This window comes from Manis javanica, chromosome 9, assembly GCF_040802235.1.
Source record: "Manis javanica isolate MJ-LG chromosome 9, MJ_LKY, whole genome shotgun sequence".
Classification (NCBI taxonomy): Eukaryota; Metazoa; Chordata; class Mammalia; order Pholidota; family Manidae; genus Manis; species Manis javanica.
Genome location: NC_133164.1, coordinates 90,861,217 through 90,884,248, shown reverse-complemented (window position 1 = coordinate 90,884,248; position 23,032 = coordinate 90,861,217). Strand labels below are relative to the sequence as shown.

The window sequence follows — 23,032 nt, the reverse complement described above, 5'->3', positions numbered from 1 at the left end:
TCCCAGTCCATTCTTCACAGGGCAGACAAAGTGGCCTTCATGTAAAGCAAAAATGTAAGTCATTTTAGGGAACATGGAGCATCCTAGCTCAGAGTCCTCTCCAGGTTCCTCATTGCACTTGGGACATGGTCATGCTCCCGAGGGCCCTATGTGGCTGGTCACTGCCTCACCTCAGTCTTACCTGCCCATCCTCACACTGCTCCTGGCACACTGGCATTTTCCCTGTGACTCAACATGTCCTGCTCGTTCTAGTGGATGAGCTATCTATCTATCTATCTATATATATATATATATATATACTTGAAACTAATATAATGTTGTGTCAATTATACCTCAATTAAAAAAATCGATGGCTTGATTATCCATTTTCTTAATGGTGTTTTTGATGAGCAGAAGTTTTTATTTTGATGAAATCTAATTTATTAATTTTACTTTTCTGGTTATTGCTCACCTATCCCAAGACAAGATGTTCTTCTATTTTCTTCTAAAAGCTTAATAATTTAGTTTATGTTTAGGTCTTTGAGACAACTCAAATTAATTTTTGTGTGCTATGAAATAGGGGTGTCAGTAGTTCAAGCACCATTTGTTGAAAAAACTTGCCTTTGCCTTTCCCCACTGAATTTCTCTACCATCTATGTCGAAAAACAATTGCAAGCCTTATAGTCTCTGTGACATCCACTCAATTTTTGAAAGCAGTCACAAATAGTCATAGACAAAGCTAAACAAATGGGTATGGGTATGGCTGTTTTCCAGTGAAATTTTATTTGTTGGATTTGGCCCATAGACCAAATCCATAGTTCACCAACCCCTGGATTATAGTGTTTTAGCTATGCTATATATTTATTGATTTTTTTCATGTGTCTAGTTCTATGTTATCAAGAGGAGGGTCTAAAATCTTTCACTGTGATTGTGGATTTGCTTATTTCTCCTTTTAGTTGTTAGTTTTTCTTAAGATATTTTGAAGCTCTGATATTAGGCCCATAAACACTTATAATTATGTTTTTATGATGTATTGGCCTTTTATCATTATGAAATTTCCTTTTCTATCTCTAATAATATTCTATCTTAATGTCTGTTTGTCAAATAGTAATATAGCACTTCAGATTTCTTTTTTTATTGTGGTAAAAAACACATAACATTGAATTTAACATCTCATTTTTTATTTTTGAAATATAGCTTATATGCACTATTATATTGTTTCAGATGAACAACTTAATGATTCATCAATTGTATACCTTACTAAATGCTCATCATAAGTGTCTGTCACCATACAAAGATGTTGTAATATTATCTCAACCATTCTTAAGTGTACAGTTCAGTAGTGTTAAGTACATTCACATTGTTATGCTACAGATCTCTAGAACTGTTTTATCTTGTAAAACTAAAAATCTATACCCATTTAAATGCTGGTTTCCCCTCCTCTCTCTCCCTAGCCTTTGGAAACCACCTTTTTACTATGTTTCTATGATTTTTTGACTCTTTTAGATACTTTACATGAGTGGAATCATACAATATTTGTCCTTTTGTGACTGTCTTATTTCACTTAGCATATTGCCCTTGAGGTTCATGCATGTGGTAGCTTATATTTCCTTTTTTCAAAAGAATGCATAATAGGGAAGATTTCCTTTCTTAAAGGCTGCATAATATTCCATTATATGCCAGATTTTCTTTATCCATTCATTTGTCAATAGACATTTGTTTCCACTTCTTGGTTACTTTGAATAATGCTGCCATAGCCATGGGTATTCAGATATCACCTTGAGATTCTGCATTTAATTCTTTTAAATACCCAGTGGGACTGCTGGATCATATGGTATTTGTATTTGTAATTTTTTGAGGCACCTCCATATTGTTTTCCATAAACCTACTAACAGGACACAAGCACACCAATTTCTCCACATCCTCATCAACATTTGTTCTTGTCTGTTTTTTTTTTTAAATAGTGACCATCTTAATGGATGTGAGATGATATCTTGTGATTTTGATTTGCATTTCTGTAATGATTAGTGATGTTGAACATCTTCTTATATTCTTGTTGGCCACTTCAGATTTCTTTTCTTTCTCTTTTATTCTCAAGTACTTTGTAGTTAAGGTGCTTAAAAATTTTTTTTTTGTACATAGTATGCCATTTTGGTCTAATTTTTGTTTTGTTTTTGATGCAGTCTGATAATCTGTCATTTAATTGGAATGCCTAATATATTTATATTTAATATAATATTTATATCAGGGTGTGAGGGGTCAGAGGGCAAACCCTGGTAGGCAGTATAATGGCTCCTTTAAAATGACCATATCCTAATCTTCAGAATCTGAATTTATTACTATGTAGGGCAAGAGGAATTTTGCAGATATGATTAGGTTTTTCTGGATAATCTGGGTGGGCCCCATCTAATTCTTAAAAGCAGAGAACCTTTCGAAGCCTGTATCAGAAAGGTAAGACAGAATAAAGAGGACAGATTTAAAGCATAAAAGGGATTCAACCCAAAGTTGTGGGCTTTGAAGATGAAGGAAGGAAGCCTCAAGTCATGAAATACAGCAGTGGCCTGTAGTTGCTGAGAATGACCCTCAGCTGAGAGCCAGCAAGAAGGTAGGAAACGGATTCTTCCCTACAGCCTCTGGAAAGGAACATAGCCTGTCAACATGTTGATTTTGGTCCAGACAGACTGTACTGGACTTCTGTCTGACCTCCAGAGCTGTAAAATAATAAGTCTGTGTTTTTTTTAAGCTGCTAAGCTGTGGGAATTTGTATGGAAGCAATAGAAAACTAATACAACTCATATTTAGGGGTTCATCCTCACCGTGGATTCCTCCCTGGATCACTCCCCTAATTTTCCAATTCTACTAGCTTCAAGCTCGGTATTCTGTCCCCTTCAAGCCAGCCAGGCTGTGGGTCTCTGCAGTTGGATCTGCTCATGGATTATGGATTGCCCTCAGGTAAAAAGCCACAAACTCACAAATCTCAACAATTTCCATTCGTCTTTCAAGAGTGGTCTCTCCAGTTTCTGTCTTCTTTGGGTCAATCTCCAAGGCCTTTAAATAATTTGTTTTAAATGTTTGCTCATTGGACATACAATGGAGAAATGACAGCCTCTTCAACAACCAGTGTTGGAAAAACTGGACAGCTACATGCAAGAGAATGAAACTGGATTATTGTCTAACCCCATACACAAAAGTAAACTCGAAATGGATCAAAGACCTGAATGTAAGCCATCAAACCGTAAAACTTTTAGAAGACAACATAGGCAAAAATCTCCTGAATGTAAACATGAGCAACTTTTTCCTGAATGCGGCTCCTTGAGCAAGGGAAACAAAAGCAAAAATGAACAAATGGGACTATATCAAGCTAAAAAGGTTCCGTACAGCAAAGGACACCATCAGCAGAACAAAAGGGCATCCTACAGTATGGGAGAATATATTTATAAATGACATATCTGACAAGGGGTTAACATCCAAAATATATGAAGAACTCACATGCCTCAACAACCAAAAAGCAAATAACCCAATTTTTAATTGGGTGGAGGATATGAAGAGACAATTCTCCAAAGAAGAAATTCATATGGCCAACAGGCACATGAAAAGATGCTCCACATCGCCAATTATCAGGGAAATGCAAATTAAAACCACAATGAGATATCACCTCACACCAGTTAGGCTGGCCAACATTGAAAAGACTAAGAACAACAAGTGCTGGGGAGGATTCGGAGAATGGGGAATCCTCCTACACTGCTGGCAGAAATGCTAATCAGTTCAACCATTGTGGAAAACAATATAGAGGTTCCTCAAAAAACTAAAGATAGAAATACCATTTGACCCAGGAATTACACTCCTAGGAATTTACCCAAAGAATACAAGTTCTCAGATTCAAAAAGACATATGAACCCCTATGTTTATTGCAGCACTATTTTCAATAGCCAAGATAGGGAAGCAACCTAAGTGTCCATCAGTAGATGAATGGATAAAGAAGATGTGGTACATATAATACAATGGAATACTACTCAGCCATAAGAAAGAAACAAATCCTACCATTTGCAACAACATGGATGGAGCTAGAGGGTATTATGCTCCATGAAATAGGCCAGGCAGAGAAAGATAAGTACCAAATGATTTCCCTCATTTGTGGAGTATAACAACAAAGCAAAACTGAAGGAACAAAACAGCATCAGACTTACAGACTTCAAGAATGAACTAGCAGTTACTAAAGGAGAGGGGTTTGGGAGGGCGGGTGGGGAGGGAGAGAGAAGGGGATTGAGAGGTATTATGATTAGTACACATGGTGTTGGGGGGGATCATGGGGAAGACAGTGTAGCACAGAGAAGACAAGTAGTGACTCTGTGGCATCTTACTACACTAATGGACAGTGACTGCAATGGTGTATGGGGGTGACATGATAATATGCGTGAATGTAGTAACCACATTGTTTTTCATGTGAAACCTTCATAAGAGTTTGTATCAATAATAGCTTAGTAAAAAATTTGTAAATAAAAATATTAATAAAATCCTTCACTGTCCTAAAAAGCAAATAAAAAAAAAGTTTGCTCAGATATTATAATTGCTATCTGTAGGAAGATTAGTCCACTGTTACCAAAAGCTGTAACCTCATTATACTTTTCTGCCTTTTATGTTTGTAAATTTCCATAATAATTTTTTAATGTGGTTATGTACGTCTTCATTTTTCTCATTTTCATTAATATGAAAGTTATAAATGAGTCGCCTTCTCGTAATATGGCACTTAAAAGATAACAAAATGAATAAAAGGGAGTGTTTAAAATTTTTCGATGTAGAGAGGAGAGACCCCCAACTTTGGCTACTAGGAAAGGAAACCTGACTTGAAGGCTTGTTCCGCCACATACAGTTCCTCACAGTCACCAGCAGGGGGAAAGTCGTGTTCTTTCTGTTTCCGATGCATCCCGGCGCCTCGCCGCTAATTCCCCAACCGGAGGGAAAGGGAAGAGCCGGGCAGCTCCGGGTGGGTGTAACGTGGGAACTGGTTTAGAGCGGTCCCTTGGTACGGAAAGACCCCGCGAAATAGGGTGTACGTCTTCCTAGCAGCCTTCTCTTTCCAGACCCGCGGGGGAACTTGGCAGGGACTCCCTGCTGGCAGCTCGGCGGGGCAGGCGGGGTTGCGGCCGCTGCGGCGGGGCCCGGAGGGGAACCCAGGGGCTGCCGGCGCGGCTCCGCGGGACCTGGTGACCCGTGCCCGAGTCCGAGTGCGACCCAGGTGAGCGTACGCCCGTGTCCGCGAGTGACCAGGCGAGCCCGCGCCCGGGTCCCCGACGCATCCAGGCGAGCCCGCGTCCAGCGACCCCAGCGTTTCGTTCAGAGCCGGGGCCCAAGACTCAGGCAGTCAGTGGGTGAAATGGGCTGAAACGGAGAGCGCAGCCGGCTCAGTACTCGAGCCTGGGCACGATCGTGTCTTCCAGGGCTGCGGTCAGGATTTCTGAAAGGACCTTCTACCAAGTGAGCTCATGGTGGTAGCCTTAAAAATAAGTAATGCTAATGAGATGAGGCGTGTGGTGGTGGTGGTGTTGGGGGGAGTGAGTGGCTGTTTTATTAGTGCTGAGCATTAATCATTCCCTCAAGGACCTTGGCTAAACTGTTTATTCTGTAACCAGTGGTAGAGCCTGCGTCTGTGCCCCGGAGTTTTGAGTAACTGTGTGGGTAAATGAGCTCAGACGGGAATAAACAGCCACCGCTTTCGGGTGCTTTAAGATTGAAAGTCAATGGAAACGGGAAAGAACAGAAAGACAAGAAGCAAAGATATGGGAAGTGAAACAATTTCAGCTCAGTACGTGCGCGAGTTAGCTCCAAGAGGGCTGTTGACATGTGTCTGGGGCATGACACTGAGTAACTCTGTGGAATCAGAGGAGGTCATTGGTTAAGAATCCATGGTCGTCACTGGGATTATCATGTTAGCAATGAAATCGTATGCAAAGTGCAGGCAACAAGTTTTGTGTGTGTGTGTGTGTGTGTGTGTTGAACAAATGATCAAATGATAAGATACAAACATTTAACTGGATTATGAGATAAATTGCAAGTTGCTGTAATTTTCTATACCCGGATGAACATTCAAAGAGGAATCCTCCTATAAAAGCATTTAGATGTAAATAATTAGACTTTAGGATTAAAGTATTGCAAAACAGCACAACAAATTGTTACTACAAGTCTCAATAATATTGTATATGGCCGCAGTAGTACCCTTTATTTAAACATATTTCAAGAATGTGTCCCTTTGTTTTAGACAGCTAACTACTAGTTTAGAATAGAAAGGAATATAAAAATTCCAATAATTTGAAACATATGCAAAAGTCAAATAAAACTTTATTTGCAGGGCCAAGAGGGGAACCTTACATGAAATTGGCAAAACTGTATATGAAAATGAGTGAAATGATAGCATAACCAAGTTAAGATACTTTTCAAAAGAAATGTATTATGCTACCATGCTGCTATTTCTTCTGTTCTTGTATTTGATGGCTGAGGGGCTGTTAGTTGTTGCAGACCCAAATCTGTGTGCCCCAGTCAGGCCTTCAGTACCTGACTAGTCCTTCCCATTTCTCAATTTACCAGCCCTAGGGTCCTCCTATGCACATCTGTTAAAAAAATAAAGAAATCCTATTCTTGTGTTTTAAAACTTGCCTGTTCATTTGGTGTTTAAAATATGTGGAAGGGGTAAGAAAAGGCAGGTTACATTTCCATGAATCAGACATGGCAATGGAGACGGATTGTTGACTGAATGAGAAATGAGAAATTAGGGGTGTGGGGTGGGAGAGGATATGGTCACTGCAGTTGAACTTCACATACTATTCCTTTCAAAGTGTTGGGATTTTTCAGAACAGGCACTCAAGCTTAGTTTTGCCTGAAAGAGGTTAAAAATGATTTCTTCAGGCAGTGTTTTTATGAAGTATTAAGGAGCCTCTTAACATTTTCTCATAAACCCGCAGGGAATGACTCCTAGTACCTTAGAGGCAAAGTCCTTATCACTAAACTTTTACCTTGAATCTTGCTTTAGTATATTTGATATGAGTTTAATGGAATTTAGCAATTAGTCAGATATGTACTATTAGTTATATTTTTTAAAAAACAGCAAGTGTTGTATTGTGGGCTATGTGACAAGTAACTGTTGCTTAAGTAAGATAGAGGGTTTTTTTCTTTTTCTTTTTTAATCAGTGAGTGCTCTGGAAGTAGGCAGTCCTTGGCTGGTATAGCAGGTTCTTTATCTCACCAGGAACCTAATCTCCTTATTACTGCTATCCTTAGTGTATAGCTTCTTTCTTCCAGGTTGCCTCATGGTTGCAAGATGACTACTGAAGTTCCAGTCATAACATCCACATTCTAGGCAGGAACAAGGAGGTAAGGGAGAAGGGCAGAAGGGCACCTGAAATATCTGAGTAAGATTTGACAAGTTCAGTTAAATTTTGTGGTAGATTGTCTGCAAAGAGGGCTGCCAGTAATTCTTGTATGCTCATGTCACTTACTATCAAGGAGTGGAATCTGTTTCTCTTTTTGAGATGGGCCTGGCCCTGTGACTTGCTTTGACTGGTAGAACACATTGGAAGGCCTTCCTAAGACTTGCTGCTTCTGTTTTACCCTCCTGGGATCCAGATGCCAAGAGGCTTGAACAATCATATGCAGAGAAGTCTAGACAGTCCCCAACTATTCCAGCTACTCGAACTAGTTGTCTGCATGAAGCCATCTTGGATGCATCAGCCCCAGCTGAGAGCCAGTAGAGACCACATGGAACATAAGAACCATGCAGCTAGGCCTTGCCAACTTACAGAATTGTCAGAAATGATAAGTCATTGCTGAGTTGTGCTGGAAATGATCAGTTGGCCCCCTGCTTCCAAATGCTAGGACATCCAAGAAGTGAGGTTCATTAGTGAGGCCCTTGGCCCCCCTGGACGTGGTAAAAATATGTTGCAACAGAGGAAGGGAATGGCTATCCCAGGAGGGGAGAGTAGACAACAGTTGTCCACAGGTGACTGGTGGTAGTTTGAGACAGGAAAAGCACCTCTGTGACCTTAGGAGCAAGGTCCCCTGGGATCATTACGTTTGTGTTCTGGCATTGATGGGATTGGGACACTCGTGAGCTGTGTCTGTTTTTAGCCTGAGCCCTTCTTCCTCTGCTCTGAAGCTTCTGTGACTGCACAGCTTCAGATGGTCCTGACCCCTGTACTGTGCACATTGTGAGCTCACTGCTTGCCACTGCTATTCTCAGAGAGGAAGTCTGATTGGATCAGATCACTGTCTAGCCAGGCCACTGCAAGGTCATTGCTCTGCTCTGGATTGGCTGCATTAACCCTTATGCCTTATTTAGTCACCCCTGGCAGAAGAGGAAATGGCCCTTGAGCTCTGGAAGAACTGGAGGATGTCCTGGCTGCATCCCTGGGTGGCTGAGTGAACTTGAGCAGGCTTTATTGCTTTGTCTCAGTTTCTCATCTGTAAAATGGGGTTAATGGTACCCACTTTTGGGTTATTGTGAAGACTGGAAAGAGAGTGCATGTGCTGAGTAGATGGTAGCCATGAGTGATATACTTTAACTTAAGTAAGCAACAGGGTACTTTCTTTGTGGAATCTATGACCTTGAAAAGTTAGCTATCAATCAAGTGATATCTTTTCATAGATGCCTGTCATAAAATGGGAATTCTTTCCCACTGAAAAGTTTATTTTCAATGGTGTTAATACATCTAAATGCTACTTTCAAAATCCTGTAGAACTTTTTTCAAAATCGTGAACTGAGAGGAACATTATCTGATGATACCCTAATGGTAACTGAAATCTCCACATATTGTCTGTACCTGGTTTGCTCTGTCTGGGGTGAGTAGGGAGGTGGGGGCATGGAGTTTTCCTCTGCCTTTTGTGTCACCTGATCCCTCGATGCTGCTTTCAGGTGGGACTTTGACTGCTCCCCTGGTACAAAGGCAGCTTGGGAGAAAGACCAGCGAGCGTGGTACTTTTGAAGACACACTTTCATTCTAAGGTGTGCCCTAATCCAACCTATGTGTGATCAATCTTCCATGCAGGGAGGGTTTTTAAATTTTTGTAAAGTGGGTTCTCTCATAATTGCATATTTAATAGCTACAGGAAGGGATGTTACAGGTTGTTGATGCATTTATTTGACATTTTTTGGTAGGTGTTTATACCAAGGACAGGTTTGCCAGTCTACTTGTGATCTACCTTTAAAATTACTGCTTGCATCATATATTACTTCCATAAAGACATTCTTGGAAAAGGACTTTTTTCCCTTCCTAGACTGCCACTATGTACATATAGGTATCACTATAATTTTTTTAGATTGGACACACCCTTACTTGGTTGTGACATTTTTTTTTTTATAACACATGAGTGTTGAGGGCACCACTTAAGTAAGCAACAGGGCGCTTACTTTGTGAGCTTGAGGCTGACACAGGCTTTATAGCCACTGAGTGTATACTGAGTATATACTGTCAATATGAGGCAAGACAAAAAAAATTGCTTTTCCTAAAAAGCAGTTAGTTTTTACTTTTTATAAGCTAATCACTCTTACAAAATTCAGACAGGACAGGAAGGTAAGAGACCCTCCTCCCACCCCCCAGAGGTAGGCAGCCACTACTAAGAGTCTCTCATCCTCCTTCCAGAAATTTTTTGTACATTAACAAATACACACATGTATGATTTGTTTCTATTTTAGTACACATGGTGCCATACTGTATGTATTGTTATGGCATCTTTCTGTCCTCTCTCTCTTTTTTTTTGCATATTTGTAGGTCTGAAATGTGTTTCCATTGCAGCATATATAGCCCCATTTTATTCTTTTTAATTGCTCCATAGCATATCCTTGATTGGCAGGACCATGATTGACTAACCCATATGATGATCATTTCCAAATAAGCTGTATTTCAAACTAAACACTTTACTAAACAATTTTTAATAGGCTTTTGTAAGTCTAGGGAGAGGAAATCCTGGGGCAAAATACCTCTAAACACCGAAATCAGTCAAAGGGAGAAATAAAGTTTAAAACCAGTTTACTGCTTACAAACTGCAGTCCAGCATTATCACTCTGCCCTGCTCCAGAAGAAGCAAGCAAGCAAGCCCCTCCCCTTGACCTCTCAGGTTCAGACATGCCCTTGGATGCTCAGGTAATTACTCATTGACATGGAGATGAACTTCTCTCCACCCTGAACATATGCAAATGCACTAAAGCCAGGTGAGATATTCTGGAAAATGTTATAATTTTACCCACAGGCCACCCCTCCTGAAATCTCGCGTTATAATGTACTCGTTCCCCTTCTTTGGCAGTGGTCCCTGGATGAGAAAACTGGGTGGGGGCAGAGAGTTTTCCTCTGCCTTTTGTGTCACCTGATCCCTCAATGCTGCTTTCAGGTGGGACTTTGACATAACTATAGCAACAGCATAAAATCATGACAATCCTCAAGCTGAAGGATTCAGCTAGGTTCAAAATCTTATACAGAATAAGTCCACAGCCCATCCATTCCATAGGCAGGCAGTAGCTAAGGGTTCAGAGCAATCATCATGTGGCCGCTGCAGCCAGGGGGCACATTCAGACAACAAGGACTGTAGGAGAAAATAACCTTAAGGGCAATAAGATACATGTTTTAATGACACCAGCATAGGCAAATCTTGTCCATCTGGTAGGATACATGCAAGAGAGTGGTCTTATGATAAAACAGTGGCAGGAATGGGATCTCGCCCTGGTCTAGTATACCGAACTTTCACCCCTCTCCCTGTGGGAGTTACAGTCAATATACAGGGCTGTGGGAGGTACATGAACTGGCCATAAAGATAAAACAAAACTTCCCCACAAGAAACTCTTACCTCCTGGACATTTGAATACACTACCGTGACCTTTGGGGGCCATTCAGCTGTTACTCCAGGAATTCCAGACCTTTCCCCCAAGGTGCCAGAAGGACCAGCCATTGCTGGTCCATGTGTCAAAATGTCCACGGCCAGGTCCACTCAACAATGTCTCCAGGGCTTAATGCAGTAGGGGCTGGCAGCAGGATGTTGCTCTGCTGGCTATATTTGGCTTCAATAGCTCTTCTTTGGTTTGGACATACAGTTGTATAGGAGAGGCAGCAAGGTGTGCAAGCATATCCACAGGGCCCAAAGCTCCTTTACATGGCTTCTTATTCAAACACCGCATCACTGTCCATAGGCGAAGTGACCAACCCCATAGACTATTGGTGTCCAACTTCAGACCAGATTTCAACAAACTGTTGTACCTTTCTATCATGCCTGCCCCAGTAAAATTATATGATACATGAAATTTCCACTTTATTCCTAATTGCTGCACCCATTCTTGTAATACATGTCCAGTAAAGTGGGTGCCTTGATCGCTCTCAATCACCTGTGACCGGCCATAGACCACAAAGAGACGCTCTAGGCTCTCTTGGTGTTTGCTGATCTGCACAGTGTGCAGGGCACTCCTTCTGGGCTCAGCTGACTTCTTCAAAGGTCAATAGCAAGCCCCAGTGACAGGCTACAGCCCACATTGTCTTTTGCCCCACGTGCAACAAACACTGATGTAACCATTGGGCCATATCAGAGGCAGGCATTCCTTCTAGCCAGCACACCTGGGCCAATGCGTCTGCTTCACCTTTCCCTGGGAATGCCAAAGGCAAATGGCCAGTCACATGATAGGTGTCTGTGCAGTACCACTCCATGGCCTTTGGGTCCAGTCTCTCACCCACCCTGCAATGGGATAGGTAGTTATTACCTTGGTCAGGGCTTTTCTGGTGATGGGCTCCACAGCCAGCAAAGTGTGGTACACAGCAGCCAGTTGCTTCTCTATCAAGATGTACAGGACCTCTGCTCCTTTCCATAGTTGTGACCAGGCTCCAGCCAGCAGCAGAAGTAGCAGCAGTGGCAGAAGCAGTTGCCTTAGGCTTGGACCATGGGCTGGGGTTGGCGTGGCCAGCAGTGGTGGTGGTGCCTCCATGACCACTCAAGTGTAGACACATGTCCCTTGACGCGAGCACCACTTTGTCATTTCTAGGGGTGGCCCTCCCAAAGGTCACAGCCATTATAACAGATTTTGGGTTCAGAGGAATCCTGCCAACTGTGCCAGATGTAAGTTAGGGGGGAGGAAATCCCAGAACAAAATACCCCAAAAACTGAAATCAGTCCAAGGGAGAAATAAAGTTTAAAACTCATTTATTGCTTACAAACTGCAGTCCAGGGCCGTCTTTCTCCTCTGCTCTGGACGAAGCCCCCTCCCCTTAACTTCTCAGGTTCAGACAAGCCCTCCCTTGCCCAGGTAATTATCCAGTGATATGGAGGTGAACTTCTCTCCACCCCTGAGGATATGTAAATGCACTAAAGCCAGGCGAGATAGTCTGGAAATGTTACAATTTTACCCACAGCTAAATTTTTTTAGAGAAGTTTTAAATTCACAGCAAAATTGAACAGAAAGTTCAATGTTTTTCCATGTAACCCCTGGCCCCACACACTCACTGCCTCTCTGTTATCAATATCCCCAACCAGAGCTGGACATTTGTTACCATCAATGAAGCTACATTGACACATCATTATTACCAAAGTTTATAGTTTACGTTAGGGCTCAGTCTTGATGTTGTACATTCTATGGGTTTGGACAAATATATAATGACATGTATCCATCATTAGAGTAATTTACAGAGTAGTTTCACTGCCCTTAAAACCATCTGTGCTACACTTATTCATTCTCTCACTCCCTGGCCACCACTGATCTTTTTACTGTCTTCATATTTTTGCCTTTTCCAAAATGTTATATAGTAGGAATCATACAGATTGGCTTCTTTCACTTAATAATAATATACATTTAAATTTCCTCCATGTCTTTTCATGACTTGATAGCTCATTTCTTTTTAACACTGAATAAATTCTATTGTCTGATTTACCACAGTTTATTCATCCATTTACTTACTGATGGACATTTCATTACTTCTAAATTTTGGCAATCATGAGTAAAGCTGCTGTAAACATCCATGTGCAGATTTTTGTGTGGACATAATTTTTCAGTTCATTTGGGTAAATACCAAGAAGTGCAATTGCCAGATCATATGGTAAGAGTATACTTAGTTTTGTAAGAAACTGCCAAGCTATCATCCAAAGTGAATGTACCATTTATATTCCCATAAGCAGTAAATGAGAATTCCTGTTGTTCCACATCATCACCAAAATTTGGTGTTGTCAGTGTTTTGATTTGGCCATTCTAATAAGTATGTAGTGATATCTCATTATTACTTTGCAGTTCCCTAATTGAGCATCTTTTCATATGTGTGTCTGCCATCTCTATATCTTGTTTGGTGTGGTGTCTGTTCAGATCTTTTGCTTATTATTTTTTAACTGGGTTGTTGGTTCTCTTATTGTTGAGTTTTAAGAGTTCTTTTTAACAGTTTTGTATCAGATATATCTTTGGCAAATATTTTCTTCCAGTTTATGGCTTGTCTTCTCATTCTCTCGACTAAATGTTTTCGAATTACCAAAAAAAACCAAAAAACAAAAAAGAAAAAGAAGAAGAAAAATGCCCCTTGTGGCAAGTGTAACAAAGCAAATATTACACTTTGTTTTAACACCAAATGCAATAATCCTCTCTTTGCCTCTAATTGTACTCTTTGAGGTAACTAAACAGTTTGATTTGTAATCTTCTGAATCTTTCTGCTCAAATGTGTGTGGATTTTTTCCTTTTATATTTTTGTTAAAAAATAAGCTTCTTTGTACATTTATCTATAATTTTCTTTTATCCCCTCCCTCTAAACAATACAACACTGGTAAATTTCTAAGCAAACATGTATAAATTTAACTTATTCTTTTTCATGGCTATGCTTTTATTCCTTGGTACCAATACCATAATTCAGTCAGTTGCTCCTCTCTTGTGGATGGTGAGGATATTGCCAGTTTTTTTCCCTTTTCCGTTATAAACAGTGTTAGTACTTTTATTCCTGTGGGAGAAAAATTTCTCAAAGTGGAAATCCTGCGTCAAAGGTGGGGTGTATTTCTAATTTTAATGGATATTGCCACATTGTTTTCCAAAGGACTGTGGTATTCAGACCTCCAGCAACAATGTGTAAGTGCATTTCCCTGCATTCCTCATCAGTGCTGGATGTTAGCAGTTTTAAAACTTTTACCCATTTGTTGGTATTGTTTTCATTTCAATTGTTTTATAACTAGTGGTGCTGGGCATCTTTGTGTACACATGTGGTTTGGTTATTTATATCCTTTGCCCATGTGTCTGTGGTTTAAATGTGGTGGCCTTTTAAAGACTAGACTAGAACATAACAGAACGGAGCCCGCAGTGCAGGTGCCAGATTTATGAATAGTGCATAGGGCTCCATCCTCCAGACAGCTGCCATCAGCACAATAGGATGGTAATGTCCACCATTAACAACTTCTCCACCTGTCTCTGTGTTCCTGGGTCATGTCCAGGGCCTCTGGGTGCCACAACACCAGGGGTCATGTTCACAGGGTGAGTGGATAATGTGAGGAGAAGTGAAACGCCCACAGCCTCCCACAGTCAGGCTCCCAGAGCTCTGTGTTTCCAGGACCTTGGTACTGCTTTGGTCTTAGCATTTGCAGGGGTGCACTGCAACCTCTGTGTGTGTGTCTGTTATTTGCCATCTTTTCAGACTCTGAGCTTTCTCAACTGTGATCCTCAAGTATAGTGCCTGGCATATACTTGTCCCTCCGAAGTGCTGACTGATTGAATGAATAAATGTCTTCAAGAGCTGGCAGGCCTCAGAAGGTAGTGGATGAAGGTAGTGCTGGTGGTAGTGGTGTGTCTGAATGTGTGAGTGTGTGTGTGTGTGTGTGTGTGTACACGCACATAAATGTCAGGCATTTGGGCAGGCCTTTGGGTAGGAACGGCTGTCAGGAAGCTCAGCCTGGGCATGGTGGAAAGAGTCCAGGAGGCCAGAGCCCCTTTTCCTCTACTTTCCTCTACCCACTTCCCTCTAAGGCCTCTCTATTGTTCCCTCTGTCTCCAACTTTATGTAGGAGTTGCTGTCCTTCCCTGAGAACTCCCTCCCACCCACACTTGAGGGGCCTTTCCACACAAGGGCAAGAGGCTTGTGTTAGATGGAATCAGTTAGTCCCAAGAACATTCCTCCCATGGAATGTGGGGTCTGCAGACCAGCCATTGACTTGTGTATGGTTTGAAAGGAACTGGCTGAACCTTAAAGACAGAGCTCAGAAGGATCATCACCAACTATTAATGATTAAATGACCTAGTATACATGTGGGGGTGGGAGTGTGCAAGGTGAGTGGGTGGGAGTGGGGAAAAAAAATTGAATAGCAACAAAAGATGTTTTATTAATTTTTAAATTTTCTTCCATTCATGCATTAAGATTTTAGACAGGTTCAGGATTTGCAAACTTTTTGAGGTCAAGAAATCTCTGAGAATCTGGAGAAAGCTATTGACATCTTCTCTCACAAAAGCACCTTTTTATGCGCAAAAGGCTTACCATACAATTTGAGGGGCCTCACCCTTTGCCTGAGGCCTCTATGTTCTTTGGTTCTTTGCTTGTAGCCTGAGAAGAGGAAAGATAACCTGGAGGTGGCTGACTTCTTAAACAACTATTACCACATAGTAATTACTTTTTTCCCCTACAGCTAATTAAAGCACCCACAAAGCATTGAAATTTACTTATTCAGGTGTGTCACAGTAGAACAGTAAGGAGGTGGGATAGAAGTGTCTGTTGCTAGAAGCCCTTGAATGCCAGGTGAAGATTAGAAAAGCCTTATAAGAAAGATAAAAGGCATAGTTTTCACCTTGAACTTGAAAATCATCCACCCTGCACAGAAGCAAGCAGCTGAAGTTAAAGGCGACAAAACAAACAAACAACAGAGTTCAGAACTGTAATCAAAGGCATTTAGAGCTGTGGGGACTTTTTAGAAAGTTCATAATGCATTTACCTTCAGGGCATTCTTATACATTTATTCCTTAATTTTGTCATATTTTCCTATCCTAAACCTAAATGTCCTCTTTATTATCATTTGAAAGGAAAAGGCCTTGCATGGAAGCCTTGCCACGGGCCACAGTCTCCTCATTTGACTGTGGGTCAGACAGGGGACGGTACAGCTGGGAGGCCAGGGAGGGCCAGGAAGTGGAAGGAAGGTCTCTCTCTCTTCCATGGAGGGCCTGTAATTTCCATCCTGAGGTTTTCAAAAAATGCTCATTCTTGCAGGCATTGGCCATGAGTGTGATTCTTCCCACAGAGACTATTTCCCTAGGATTTGCTGATTTTTTTGGTCACCTGTCAGTGGTACCTTGACTCTTCGGGATCTTTGAACATGAGTTTTCTGGATTAATAAATGTCAGTCCTTTACATTCACATGCCCTGTGCTTTTGAACAGAAATCATTCTAAAAGCTGTTGACCTTACTCAACTGAATGGACTATTACAGTCTGGGAGTTAGGGAATGACCCCAGAACTGCTGTGGGTTAAAGCCCTTGGAGGAAGCAGATGTGGGCTTAGCAGAGTCCCAAGAAAGCAGAGAAGCCTGCTTTCCAGCTTGTCTCCTCAGAAGTGCAAAGGAGATGGGGGCTGCAGACTAGTAGGCAGTTTTATGAGGTTCCTTTCTTCAAAATTAAAGAGTTACAAGCAGAAGGAATCTTTTCCTTCAATGTACAACACTTTCCTTAAATGTCAGAAAAAGCCCACCTTTTCTTTTTGCTCTGCTGTTACCCATGTCCTTTAATTTTCTGGTGGTGTCCCAAACATTGTCTGTTGTTTACGCATCTCTAATGCAATGCAGTCCTCGGCCTACCCTTCTACCTTGCTGACATTGAAATTGCTAAAATATGCAGGAGATGCATCCCTCACCATCTTCAAGTTTTATCCAAAGCCTACATTGAGCTGAACACACTTTTGCCAATATAATACAAAACTATGGCTCTTCTACAGCTTCCTTGATATTTTACTATTTTACTAAATTCCAAGCACATTAAATGTTTGAATATTAGAGCTTTAGTATTCTAAGGCTGTAAGTCTTGTACAGTGCTGTGCCAGTCATTGAGCTGTTGTCTCTTAGTTGCAAACCCATCCTTCTGTGCTCCAGGAGGCTTGGGCAGGCACTCTGCAAACCTCATTTTTGTTTTTCCAAATGACACCCAGTTAGGCTCTGCCAATAGGGGGCACTGGATGGACACTGCAAGCCTGCAGGAGGAAAGGACTTGATCAACACTCTGCTCTCAGCTTGCTGGTTCCTGTGGCCATCACTCTAACAATGGTACATCACCCTGGCAGTGACACTTCCTCCCATGGAGGCAGCTGGATCCTGTTTGATCCCATTTGTAGTTTTTCTAACACTTGCAAGCTAGACTTGTCATGCCCCTCCAAGAGACTCCAGCACCAGCTACCCAGTGCTTCCTCCTAGAGGCCTGAGTTCCAGGCACACCGGGCCTCCATCCAATATTTGAAAACTCACAGACTAGCACCAAGTGGCCAGTGCCCCCTCCTGAGGGCTCCGAGTCCCAAGTCTGGATCCGATCTTTCTCTGAACAGATCAGTGGAAGCAGGTTGCCCTCCTGTGTCTGAAGAAACTAGCCTTCCCCTGTTGGAGAACTTTCTCATGAAATGTCTCATGAACTGAAATTCCTTAATAGCATCTTATGTTTTGAATAATGTCTTGACCATAAGTTGAATCATTGAGGTAAGGAATCATGGATAGAAAAAAAAAACAAAGCCTCAGAGTCTTTCCTTGCTCAGGGGAAGCCCCATATTTTGTCTAGCAGTAGACTCATTTGCTGTCCTCAGGCAGACCCTGGTTCACTAGTGACCATTGGATACAGTTGCATAGATACTATGCAGTCATGAAGGTCTCTTTCTCAACCATTGACTCACACTTTGCAAACAGCTGGTAAAAATTCAGAGCTTAAAGATTACATTTATTCCCAGGCACCAGAGTTTCCATCTACCATCTATCTATTTATCTATCTATCTATCTGTCTATCCATCTATCATCTATCTATCTATCTACCATCTATCTATTGGATACCTGTAGCATTAGAATACACACAAAGGGTCAACATGTCTGTTGTCTTCTGCTTCAAATCTGGGGCATATGCTTCACTTATGAGGAAACTGGTGACCAGTACTACAGAGAACCATTTCTTCAACCTTATATAACTACCCAAGAGAAAGAGTACTTAGAAATGCAATTATCTGAGAAATCCATGCATTGTCCAACAACTGCATGAACTGATGATTTTTTTACATGACTCACTTTGAAATGAACAAGTCAACCTTCAGAAAATACATAGTTCAGTCAGACATTTGTCCATTGAAATCTTTTGCCTTTGGCTGAGCACTGAGCTGATCTCTCCCTGAATATCTCTTCTTCCTCTGGAGCCTCCACAGGGCAGTGGTCAATAGCTTTAACGGTCTGAACCTGCTAAGAATTTGATGAGCTCTCCTTTCTGATCTCTGATTTCCTGTATGCTGATACCTTCTCTTGATTAAGTTTGCTTTCCAGCAGAGCCTAAGACAAGGGTTTCTCTGTAGGCACTTTATTTGGGAGGTGACTCCAGGATGGGGAGAGTGAGACAGCAAGGAGAAAAAGCAAGGATGAGTGGAAGTTATCTCTCTGGGTAGCAGGCTCAATTCTGTCAGGATTGTGAGAAGCATATAGAATGTGTCCCAGACCTGCCCACCAAAGGCCAGAGCTCAGAGTATTTCTCTACTGGCTCCTATTGCCTATTGGTTGAAGCCCACCCAGGGATCTTCACTGTCTTGCACTTCTGGGCCACAGGTATGGTGGGATAATGTGGGAATGTGGAAAGATGCAGCACAAGCTGGAGGGGCTGTCCCAGTTCATACAGAACAGTCCCCCGCAGCTGTGGCTCCAATTAGAAGGGTGGATGGGATAGATGTCACCAGAGGTGAGCAGCTGGCTTTGCAGCCAGACTTCCTCAGATCAAACCCTCAGCTCCGTCACTGATTAGCTGTGAGACCTCAGTCAAAAAGCCAAACATCCCTTTTCCCATTGGAAAATAATAGTACTATGCCTCATAAGTATTGTGCTCAATAAAGATTAGCTGTGGTTACCAAACAACAGTCTCCTAGTCTAAATTGTGTCTGGGACTCCCTTTTCTCTTTCAAAGCAAACCAACTTCTTTGGGCTTCTGTAGTTTCCTAGAGAAATGTGAACCCTGTGTGAACACACACTGATAAAGCATGCCTTCTCTCTCCTGCTGCATAGAACAGGGTCTTGCCACTTAGCTGCCTCTTTGAAGACTCCCACATGGTCTCCCTTCTCCTTTTTCATTCCTCTGCTTCTGTCCTGGACATTTCTGCCCTGTCTGTCCTCTGGGTGCAGAGTAGCTGCAGAGCTCAACCCCTCAATATGCCTTCCTGCTGCTGCTGCCTGCAGCCCTGTGGAGCTGTGTTATATTGTACTTTCTTCAAAAATGTACTGCAATCCACTGTACTTTCCTGCAAGTACTGATATAAACATTTTTCTGCCAGAATCTGGTAACATTCTAATACTGTCAGTACTTAGATTAATGTTGACACTTTTGTTGACCCTCTGAATACTGATAAGCAGCAGTTGTTCAGCTAATGTCAGTGTTCAGGGGCTAAACCTTCCAAGTTGATTATAACCGCTCTAGAGCTTACTTACTGCTGGAAAAACGTGTCACATCTTCTTGTAAACAGCGGTGGTTTTCTTTTTTGGATATTAAGAGTTGTATAAAAAGTAAGCTACTTTTTTTTTTACCTTGGCTACCAGGATTCTCTGAGCTAAATTTATGTCACAGTATAACAATTATGCTTCACTGCTGTTTTCTGATATATCCAGCTTTTTCTTCTAGATATTTAATTCTTACTTTAATTGTCTTGATATATAAATGTTTTTATTGTAGGCTGACTCAAATCCTCTTAGAAGCAGTGTGTAGGTAGAAAATGATGCCTGAATTGTTAGATGTGTCTCTACCCCCATGAAAATAGACAACCACTGTTGGTTGGTTGGTCTTCCTGAGTATAGCATCTTTCAAAGCCAGTTACCCAAGATGTTGGTAGTTTCCATTCTACCACTTGTATTCAGAAGACATGTGGTGTTTTAGTTAGGATATTTTTGGTTGCAGGTTACGAAAAATCCCATTTAATGTCCCAGCTTGAACTCTAGAGGAGATTCACTATGTTTTGTGACCGAAGGGCTTGATGGGCTCCAGACATGGTTTGATCAGGTTTCTACTTTGGGCTCTATTTCTCTTAGTTTCTCCTAGCTTCTCTTTCCCCTGTTTGCTTTTTTCTTGAGGCTGGCTTCCCTCTGCAGGGGTGGGGGCTTGCAGCTGCCTCTGATGAAGATCTTCTGCTTGGGCCACATTCCGTGGGAGCCCATCCCTGAGCCAAACCACCACAGCCAAGAGAAGGGCCCCGATTGGGCTGGACTGGTCAGGACCTGCCTGCAGCTGTGACCTCACGCAGGGTCCCCAGGAACTGCACAGTAGGGTGGGGTGGGGCGGACTGAAAGGCAAAGAGGGAGGCTAATTTCTCACTCCACTGGACAGGGATAATGGAAAGAGAACAAGAGAAGGAGTGACCTACTGTGAGTACAGCTTCTACAAAATTATGTATATGGGTACTTATTTGGAATGGACAATGCCAGATTTTGCCTTGATGGGCCTTGTATGTTCTATCAGAACACTGTCACTCTTTTGTTGGCTTCCAGGAAGAATTTGCCTTGTGATGCCTCTAGAATGGGGCAGGTGGAAAGCTTCCCGCCATTATATTTCTTATACGTAACATTTTTCCACCAGACGTTTGCAGTTTTATAGGATCCATGAAACCAATTCACATCTGATTTGAGATTTGTTTTTGGTACATCAGAGGAGAGCGATTTCCATGTGCCCAGGAACAAACAGCCTGGTGCTTGGCTCAATGTATCTGCTAATTGCTTTACACCAGAAGAATCCTTAAAGCAGTAAGTACACTTCTGCAAAGAATGCTCAGAAAGGGTTCTGGACACTTTTTTCTCTTAATTAACAAAGAAATATTCTAATTCTTTATAGAAAAGAACCTTTTTCTTTCCAGTTCCTATATTTTCCAATATCTGGTAATAGTTTATGTCCGAAGTAAGCATTTAATGGAGGGCTATCAGAATTTATGGAAAAGAAGAAGCCTCATGTGTGTATGGCACATACACCAAGGCACATGGATGATTGTTTCCTTTACTTCCAGCATGTGTTTCACTGATGGACTAGAGGTAGGACAATGGCCTCTGTCAAAAACCTTTTCCTGGGGGAGGACTCTGGCTTTTGAGTTCCTATACAGAACTGTGGCTTGGCAATATGCTACAGCATAGGCAGTGTTGGATTTAAAAGCAAAATGATCCAGGGTGGGAGAATGGGCATATTGGCTGCATGAGGATGGAACATGCCCCAGGAGCCAGCCTTTGCTATTTCTGTAGTCTGACTGTGGGGTTCTGAGCACTGGTCCCCTCCAGGTAAGGCCTGGAGCTAAGTATGCACCTTAGTGGCTTTGTACTGTGAGGAAAACCAGGCCAGAGTAGCCTAAGGCTGTCTTTATAACAGGGAAGATGCTGGGTATTCTAGGTGTTGTTATCATCTTTTCACTAATTACTGTCAACTGCTTAACACCTCTCCCCACATGTCTTCACTTCCACCTAAAAAAGGAGGCATGAGGAGATCAAAAAGGCCATTTGTTGAAGCCACTGTGTTTTTGGTGATGGAACAAGACAACCAGTGAACCAGGACTATTTCTTTCCCTGTGAAACATTGCTGCACACCTATGCCAGTAAATGCAAGTCCCCTCCCAAATGGAGCCAGTTGGAGATATGTGTGCAGGTGCTTATGTGAGTGCAGCCATGGGGGTGCCAAGGAAGACAAGGGAGGACTGGGAAGTCAGGTTGGGCCTGGGGAGCCAGGCCAGCTGGAAGGCTTACCCTCAAAGGGAGCAGTTGTGAATGGCTCTGGACTGGTCTGCTTGGGTCATGAACTGACTCTGTGTTGAAACTCTGGTTCTTGGGGCCCAACTGTTGATCAGGGCCCTGAGGCAGAAGCCCATCATATGAATATTGTGAATGCTGGAATTTCTAGAAAGACCTTTATGTAGGGAGGTCTGTGTGGGAGAGTAATTTCAAACTGTCTAGTCTTTAGCAAAATCTGGAAGATCACTCAAGACTATGGTGGTATTAATACATCTACAGCTCTGCTTGCTAATGATTAAACTGGGATCTTGGGAATGCTGGTCCTTGGGCTCTGACTGGGCCCAGTGTCCTGAAGAATTGCTTTCACCTAATTTCAGTTTCAAGGTCAAGCCATCACCTGATGTGCTGATGAGGACATTCACTATGTGACACAGTCTTTGCTTTATGGGCGCCCTCAGGAGAAATGTGACCTGCTTGAAGAACAGGAAGAGGCACTTCTCAGCATGAAACTTATTTTTATCTTAAGGACACTGTGAACCAGGTAAGCTTCTCTCAGTGTTTGAAGTTTCTTAGAGCCAAAAATGAGTGTTAAGTAAGTGTATAGGGTTTAGGGTATGTATTTTTATTTTTACTTATTCCCGGCTCCCTTTTATACCTTTGTCCTTGGTTCAGGCTTTCTTTTTCATCTACTTCTTGTTTATGTTACCTTAATGCATTTTAAGTATCCCTTTAGGTTGCCTTCGAGTGGTGTGCTAGAACTTTTGTGGTTATTAAATGTGCCCCTTGTTAGATAGTTGATGGCTTGAAATCAGTCATAGTGGGAGTTATTACACCATGGGTATAGGCAGACACTACAAATAGGTCTTTTTTTTCTTTCAGAGAACTAGTTTACTGGCATACTACTATTTATATCCTCTACCAGAAAAGGTAGAGTCTTAATAAATGTGTGTTTTAAAAAATACTATGAAATGATCTATCTTATTTAGATATTATATATAATTTGAAATCTTAAGAACAGTGGCACTGTTTTGGATTCAAAATATTTCAAGGGTAAATAAATTTATGAGATTGTTTCTATTGATGGCAAGAGAAAAATGGGATTCATTCAAAATGTGCTTTCTAGTCAACATGCCCATCATGCAACTGTTCTGTAAAGGAGGATATTTACATATGTG

General features: G+C 41.8%; 1 long non-coding RNA gene across 2 annotated transcripts in view; it reads left to right on the top strand.

Annotated features, from left to right (window-relative positions):
* Positions 1 to 1,251: 1,251 nt before the first annotated feature.
* The window catches only part of LOC118972269 (uncharacterized), a 169,281-nt gene continuing 147,500 nt past the window's right edge, over positions 1,252 to 23,032 (top strand). For both annotated transcript variants that reach the window (XR_012121195.1, XR_012121194.1), the window contains exons 1-2: positions 1,252 to 5,215; positions 22,235 to 22,398. This is a non-coding gene — a long non-coding RNA (uncharacterized lncRNA). The remainder of the gene's footprint in view (positions 5,216 to 22,234; positions 22,399 to 23,032) is intronic.